This window comes from Dipodomys spectabilis, unplaced genomic scaffold (genome assembly GCF_019054845.1).
Source record: "Dipodomys spectabilis isolate Male_0828 unplaced genomic scaffold, ASM1905484v1 ptg000273l, whole genome shotgun sequence".
NCBI lineage: Eukaryota > Metazoa > Chordata > Mammalia > Rodentia > Heteromyidae > Dipodomys > Dipodomys spectabilis.
The window spans coordinates 10130363-10137692 of NW_024870950.1; positions in this window are offsets into that span (position 1 = coordinate 10130363).

The window sequence follows — 7330 nt, forward strand, 5'->3', positions numbered from 1 at the left end:
GGTGACTTTCATTTTGATAAATTGTCCCTCTGGATATTCATTGTCTGTTGATCATAGGGAGTATCTGGTCATGTACTAAAAATGTATACCTCTTACTTGAAATGATTGGAGTCTGATAAAGGAACACATTTATTATTATTTATTTTTGCCTTCAAATAATTGTACAAGGGAGTTGCAATCTAACATGTCCACTCATGTGCACAATGACTCGTGGTTGGTCACTCCTGTCCCTCTTTCCCTCCTACCTAGCCCTCCCCTTACCAGTCATCAAGTTGCCTATTTCCTTTTTCACATATGTACATTCTCTATTATGACTAGTAGTCTTCCATTCCTTTTTTCTCCTAGCCTCTCTCTCCAGTTTTAAAGCTGCACTTAATTCAGGCTGTGTGTAGAATGCTATTGAGTTTGTGCGTTTGCCTGTGTTTCCTTGTTTTTTGGACAAAGTTTTCACTGTCTGAGTTGAGCTGAGTGAGTCTCACCTGGAGAAATTTCAGAACAATGGGCTGGGAAGGTGGCTCAGTGGTAGAGCTCTTGCTTTGCACCCATGAGGCCCTGGGTTCGATTCCTCAGCACCACATAAGCAAAAAAAAAAAAAAAAAAGCCGGAAATGGCACTGTGGCTCAAGTGGTAGAGTGCTAGCCTTGAGCTGAAGAGCTGAGGGACAACACCCAGATCCAGAGTTCAGGCCTCACAATCGGACCCCTCCCCCCCCCCAAAAAAAAAGAAATTTCAGAACAATATAATACTTTTTACTTGCTTATTGTTTATTTTTATTTTTAACTTTTTTCATACAAGACATAAGCCCAGGCTAACATGAAACTCTTGATCCTCTTGTCTCAACCTTGTGACTGCTGGGATTACAGATAATACATCACCATACTCAGCTTTATTCACTTAGGATGTACTATGTAAAACCTGTTAAAGAAAACTGCCTTTTCTGGAAGTGGAGCCGAGGGATAGTGGCCAAGCCCCACGACGGACCAAAAAAAAAAAAAAAGCCTTTTCTGTGTGTGTGTGTTATGAGTATTAGCGCTTGAACTCACTGCCTCATGCTCTCTTGCTTTTTGATCACAGCTGACATGTCACTACTTGAGCCGTATTTCCAGTTTGTTATTTTGCTGTTAATCGGAGATGTGTCCTGCCCAGATCTCAGCCTCCTGAGTAGTTAGGATTACAGGCATGAGCAACTGGCACCCAACATGAATTTCCTTTTTTGTGGGTTGTGGGGCTTGAACTCTGGGCCTGGGCACTGCTCCTGACTTCTTCAGCTCAAGGCTTAAGCCACAGCGCCACTTCCAGTCTTCTGAAGGTTAATTGGAGATAAGAGTCTCATGGATGTTCCTGCCTGGGCTGGCTTTGAACTGCAATCCTCAGCCTCCGGAGATTGTGCCTGTGAGCCACCAGCGCTCGGCTTGAATTTCATTTCTGACTATTGCACTCATGGAAATTTTTTCAACTTGTTATTTGAAAAATTGTAAGCCTAAATGGAATGTATTGAACCACTCGTAGCTCTTTACATCTTAGATCTATCAATTTCTTTTTGTTACATATGCTTTATGCTTTCATCTCTTCCCTTTTTCTGCCTGTCTCAATAGATACTCATACATACAGACTTTCCCTTAAATAATTTAAAATAAGTTTTAGACAAGGACAGGACCGAGTTCAATCTCTAGCACCACCACCAAAACATAAGTAAAACACCCCTAAATGTATCCAATTCCAGGGGAGTTATTGTATAGAAAGCTCCATGTTCTGGAATTTTGTTAGTGTCTCCATAATTTGATTCTGGTTAAGACAATTTTTTAGGGGTAGAGAAGAATGCTACATTCTGTGAGATAGTCGGCATTCCAATCACATTGGGTTGTTCTCCATATTGGGGTTGGATTAATTCCTTGATTGAGTTGGTATTCCTGTGATCTCTAGCAATCTGCCTTAGAGAACTATTTGATTTGATGATGATATCAATAACCCAATAGTAACATTGTAATAGTAAATAGTTGTTGCATACCGATCATTCCAAACATTTCATACACTTTTTCCCCCACAACTCTACACGAGTACTGCTCTCTGTATTAGTTTCTAGATGAGAACAGGGGCAGTTGGCAGCCTGGTCCAAGGTGTGGCCATTGTCTATCACCGTGTTCTGCTATGGCCTGTGCTCAGTTGATGGTGAAATGCAGTTACTGAAAGCTTTCTCATCTGTGGTCCCACAGCCACATGTTCTACCTCTTCCCCTGGTTGACATGAGTGGATGCTCCACACCTGCTACACAGACAACAAAAAGGCAGGGAGTGTAAAGTATTTCCAATGGGCCTATATGAAGAGGAAGAATTATAGTCACTTTACTTTGGGAACAGTAAGCTGAGATGCTTGCTGCTTCTACATAGAACTTCCTCTTACATGGCATACAGAGCCTTGACACAGACCTTGACCACTACAACTATCCCTTGGTGTGTGCAGGCTGGAGGCCTGGGTCTGCCTGTTCATCTGCTTTAGGGGCCCTGTGCTCGCTCACTCACTGCTAGAGTCCTGGTTTGGAAGGAGGCGGCTTAATGTTGGGAGGACATGAGTTCTAATGGATTCCAATCCTGGTGCATTTTTTCACTACTTTCCAATAAGCAAGTACAATTCATACACATGAGAAATTGAGCAAGAAACAAAACGAGACAAAGCTGGGCAACTTTACCCATCTTAGGCCTGCTCTCCCCATCCTTGTAAGGTGGGAATGAAATTTCTGTCACAAACATTAGAAGAGGTATACATGTGCTAGGCATATGGTGTGATTGTTCCTGAAAACAATTCCTAAGCAACCCCAAGCCCTCCCTATCCTGATGTGTGTGGGAGTATGTGTAATTTCAGGTTGTAGTTTAAATATTTCACCTCTAAGGAAAAGAGTTGAGGGGGATGGCTGTCTTATGAATGATCACCATGGTGGTTCTTGGTACATTTTCTACAGGATGCCACCACAGAGCACTGGGTTCTGGAAGCAGAACATATAGGTATTGCATTCCTTCAACGGCTGCAGCTAGCCAGCAGGATACAAAGTGCAGTCTGTCTCGAAGCTCTGGCTGCCAGGGAGGCACAAGTGGTGTATTCAGACTGAAGTAACAAGCCTTCAACAGTGGTACTGAGATCAGAAGGAAGAAGCTACCCCTCCCCCCACCCACACGGCCTCCCTCCCACATGTACCCGCTAAGGATGACCAAGTGTACCACCCTGACTCACTGCACACCAGGGCCAGATGTTTCCCCATGCTCCGATGGGTGAATCTCAGGCCTTGAAGGAGAAAGAGGCAAGCTTTGCTGAGATAGCAAAGGTTTGCAAGACCAGGAATTGGGAAGTACAGAGCAGTGGAGACTTGGGGCTGTGTGTTGGGCACACATGCTTAGGCAGACAGGTCACACAGGAGCTTGACTGAATGTTTCTCACCTTGGGTAAGAAATGCCTATGTGAGTAGTTATAGTTTTTTCCAGTACTGTCAGTATTTAACTTTGTGTTCCGTCTTGGTAGGTTTTATCAAGGTAAGTGACACAGACAGTAAGATGTCCTGTGCAGAGTTTTCTGTAACAGTTCATGGAACCTATATAATGCAGGAGCCTAAAGAAGTCATCAGGCTCTTCCAACATTCTGCCAGCCTCCCCTTGTCACCCACTCTATCGGCATCTATAAAGGTCTCAAGTTCTAGAAAAAGCAAACACATTGTGACGCATGTTAAGTTTTTGTTTTGGGAAGAATTCAACAATTTAAAACTCTTCCTTTCTAAGGCAGTAATTTATTTTAAAGGATGGGAGGCTTTGGTGCATCTGTCAGCAGCCTGTGTCATGTTACGCCTGTGTCATGTAACATCTGTCCTTGATATTTGAAATAGTTGGCACCATTTTATGGTGAATCCATTTTGGACTTACTGAGATTCTTCTAACCAATGCTAGCCTGGAATTAAACTTGAGTCTGTCTAGGGCCCTAAACAGTATTGTATTTTGGGTACAGAAACAGGCATGTTGCAAAGCTATTTCAAAGGTTCTAGTTGAGGAGGTGGTTCTGCTTTGAGAGTGTCTTCTCTCTCAACGGGCCCTGAGAGGATACAGGAACAAAATCTCATGGCATAGGCTCCCCCAAGTGACAGCCTTGCCTTTGACAGCCCTCTACCCATTTGTAAAAGTCACAACTAGGTGTCTTCTGGGAGGAACCTGTTCACAGCACTCAAGGTTAAAGGGTTAAAGTACTTATTTTTTGTTGTTCCATGGGTAACTTGGTGTTACTCTTCAGCAGCCCCAAGTGTAAGGGTTTCCATCTAGTTTTGGCTGGCTGTGGACATCTTTAGATTTCACAGAACGCCTTTGAAAACATTTTGTGTGCAGGCTTCTGCAGCTCCAAAAAGGTCTGTTTCTCTTCTCAGAATTTGGACTCTAGTGAAAGTAACTTGTGACCATTCTCTCCTGCCCCATGACCTTTCCCTTTTTATTTTTAAGCTTTTTATATTTTTAAGTAATTTTGTGTAACACACATACACACACACACACAAAGTCTCAAGTTCCAAGGCTTGAATTCAGGGCCTCATGCTCTCCCTTGGCTTTTTTCACTCAGGGCTTGGGCTCTACCACTCGAGCCATACTTCCTCTTCCATCATCTCCCTCTTGACTGCCATTGCTTTAGACCATCTCTTAAGTCAGTAAATTGGATATGACTGGACATCTCTGTAGTTTTTGTCTGAAAAGGGCAGTTTTCTGCCATCATGCTGGATGGGTAGCACCCTTCTAGGCACAGAGGAAAGAGAAGCAAACACTAAAGCCAACATTGGGGCCTCATGGGAAACCTCGCCAAACCAGCATCAATCTAGCTGATCTGCCAGGGGGTTCCTCCAGCACTTGGTAGGTTCTTTTGGTGGTACTAGCATTTGAAGTCAAGGCTTCATTTGTTGGGCTGGTGCTTTACTGCTGAGCCATGCTTCCACCTATCTCCCTGCACTTGGAACCAAAAGTTATTTCAGAAACTCAACTGAGCTTGCATTTGCTCTGACAGGAAAGGAAAACTAACATATAGCCACAACCTTGACACCTGGACCATCTCAGCTGGGGACTTGAAGATGAGCAAACTTGGATTTGTGTTTTAGTTCCAAATCTTAACCGTTGTGTGCGGTCATGGCCTCCCTGGGTCTCGGTAGTATCCTCTGAGCTGGTGAGAATCTCACCTGCCTTCAGGGAGAACTGGGCGCCCTGGTTGAGACAAGTTCTTAGCTCTACCATGTGTGGCAATATACAGATCAACTAGTTGAGTGATGGACAGACCTTAGTTCTTGAAAATGTTTGCCATCTTAGAGATGGCGAGGTAGGACTAGGGAGCGAACTTACTATCAAGGTCACAGAGGAAGTCAGATGTATAATTAGGAATGAAAATCTCAAGGACTGCTACTACCTTCTCTCCAACCTGCAGCTCTTTCCTCTCCTCCCCTGCTGGTTACCGCTAAGCACTGGGTCTTAAAGCCAAATAAAGAAATTGCTAGTTTAGCCTGCGTAAGAGAGTTATTTTAGAGCAGACAAGCTCTTAGCTCACATAAATTCCATCACCTGGGCAACTGCCTGCTTGCTTGGGCAAGTCAGCTCTCTGCCATCTGCATATGTGGGTGTCCAGATAAGTGGTTGAGGTATGTGGACTCTTTGGTGTTTCTCCTAGACAACCATAGCACTTTCTAAGGAGCAATAGGTTGAGTTGGTGGTACTTGAGATGCTGGTGATGGGGAAGTGAACAAGGCAGGCCCTCCCCAAGAGGGATGATCGTCTCAGGAGCTACAGCCCAAGTGATGATTCTTCACTTGAAAAGCAGAAATCCTTGCAGAGTACCTCTCTATCAACAATGTAGTCTTTAGGTGGGAAGAGTGGGGAGGTGTCTGTGCTTGGGTGGGGAGTGAGGAGCCATAGCAGAGGAAAGCTATGGGGGGGGGGGGTGGAGTGGCCCAACTGAAGATCTCAGCATAGGTGGGTGAGGAGGGCACCCTCTTAGATGAGTGCAGCCAGATATGGATGGCCCAGCCATATGGCAGGGAGGGCATCTATGCAGGTATGGAGATGACTGTGGGTATAGGAGAGTTTTGTATACATGGGCACTGGTCCAGAAAATTTATGAATAAAGAATAGCAGGGCTTCTGAGTGCCAGAGAAGGAAGGGAGGTGCAAATAATGAAGAAAGAAAACCAGAATGAACCCTGTAATATTGGTTTGGGATCCAGGTGTCAGTGTGAACTCACGGTTTTCAACACATACGAGTCTAAGAACAATTGGATGTAATTGCAGGGAGAGATGGGGGGGCGGGGTACATGCACAAAATTCTTTGCTCTGGGAGGTCCAGGGAGCAAGAGTAGCCCAGTGTCATTGAGCACACCTCAGGCCAAGATCTTGGCTTCTAAATAACTTTTTCCAATGAAACAAATGGAGGAGCTGGGGTATAGCTCAGTGATTGAATAAACATGCTTGAGTTCTTGTGTTCAACCACCAATACTTTAATAAATTGAGGCTCTTTGGAGAAATACGGCATACGTCAGGACTGAGACCGGAAAAGCTGGCTCCAGAACATCTGTACCTGAGAGTAAGAAAGGAGTCAGGGAACAATGGTATGGTCAAAAAGACACACAGGATGGGAGGCATATCTCAGATGTCAGAGCACTAGCCAATGAGCGAAAAGACACGCTCACTGGCCAAATCAGGTACAATCTGAGCACTAGAAGAAAAAGGAATGGATTGCAATGAACAAAGGAGTCTGATGATGTAAACAAATATAAGTTCCATGGGAAGTGGCATCCTTTTCTTCATCAAAACCTGGAAGTTGAGCCTGAAGCATTGGTGTGAAGTGGTGATCCTAGCTACCCAGGAGGCTGAAACAGGAGGATCAGGAATTTAACACCAGTCTAAGCAACAGACCCCCCCCCCCACCATTGCCAAAGCTATATGGTCTATCCAGTAAGTTATAATTTATTCCAGTCAGTATTTATTTTGATGTTCAATTTGTCCCAGACATTACAAGTCAAAAATGAGTCTATTGTAGTGGAAAACCCAATCACATGATCAAAGTGAACATTATGGGTGATAGCATACATCCTGTAATAATCCCAGACAACACAGGAGGATTGTGGTTTGAGGCCAGCCCTGGCAAAGTTAGCTTAAAAACCCTATCTGGAAAGCAAAAATCTTCACACACACAAAAAAAAAACCCACACGGACTGGGAGTATGGCTCACCTGGTAGAGAATTTGCCTCAGAGCTTGAGACCAGTGAGTTCAATTCCTCATCTTAAGGGAAGAAAACACCACCAGTGGCAAAGAGACAATGGAAATTGTGTTAC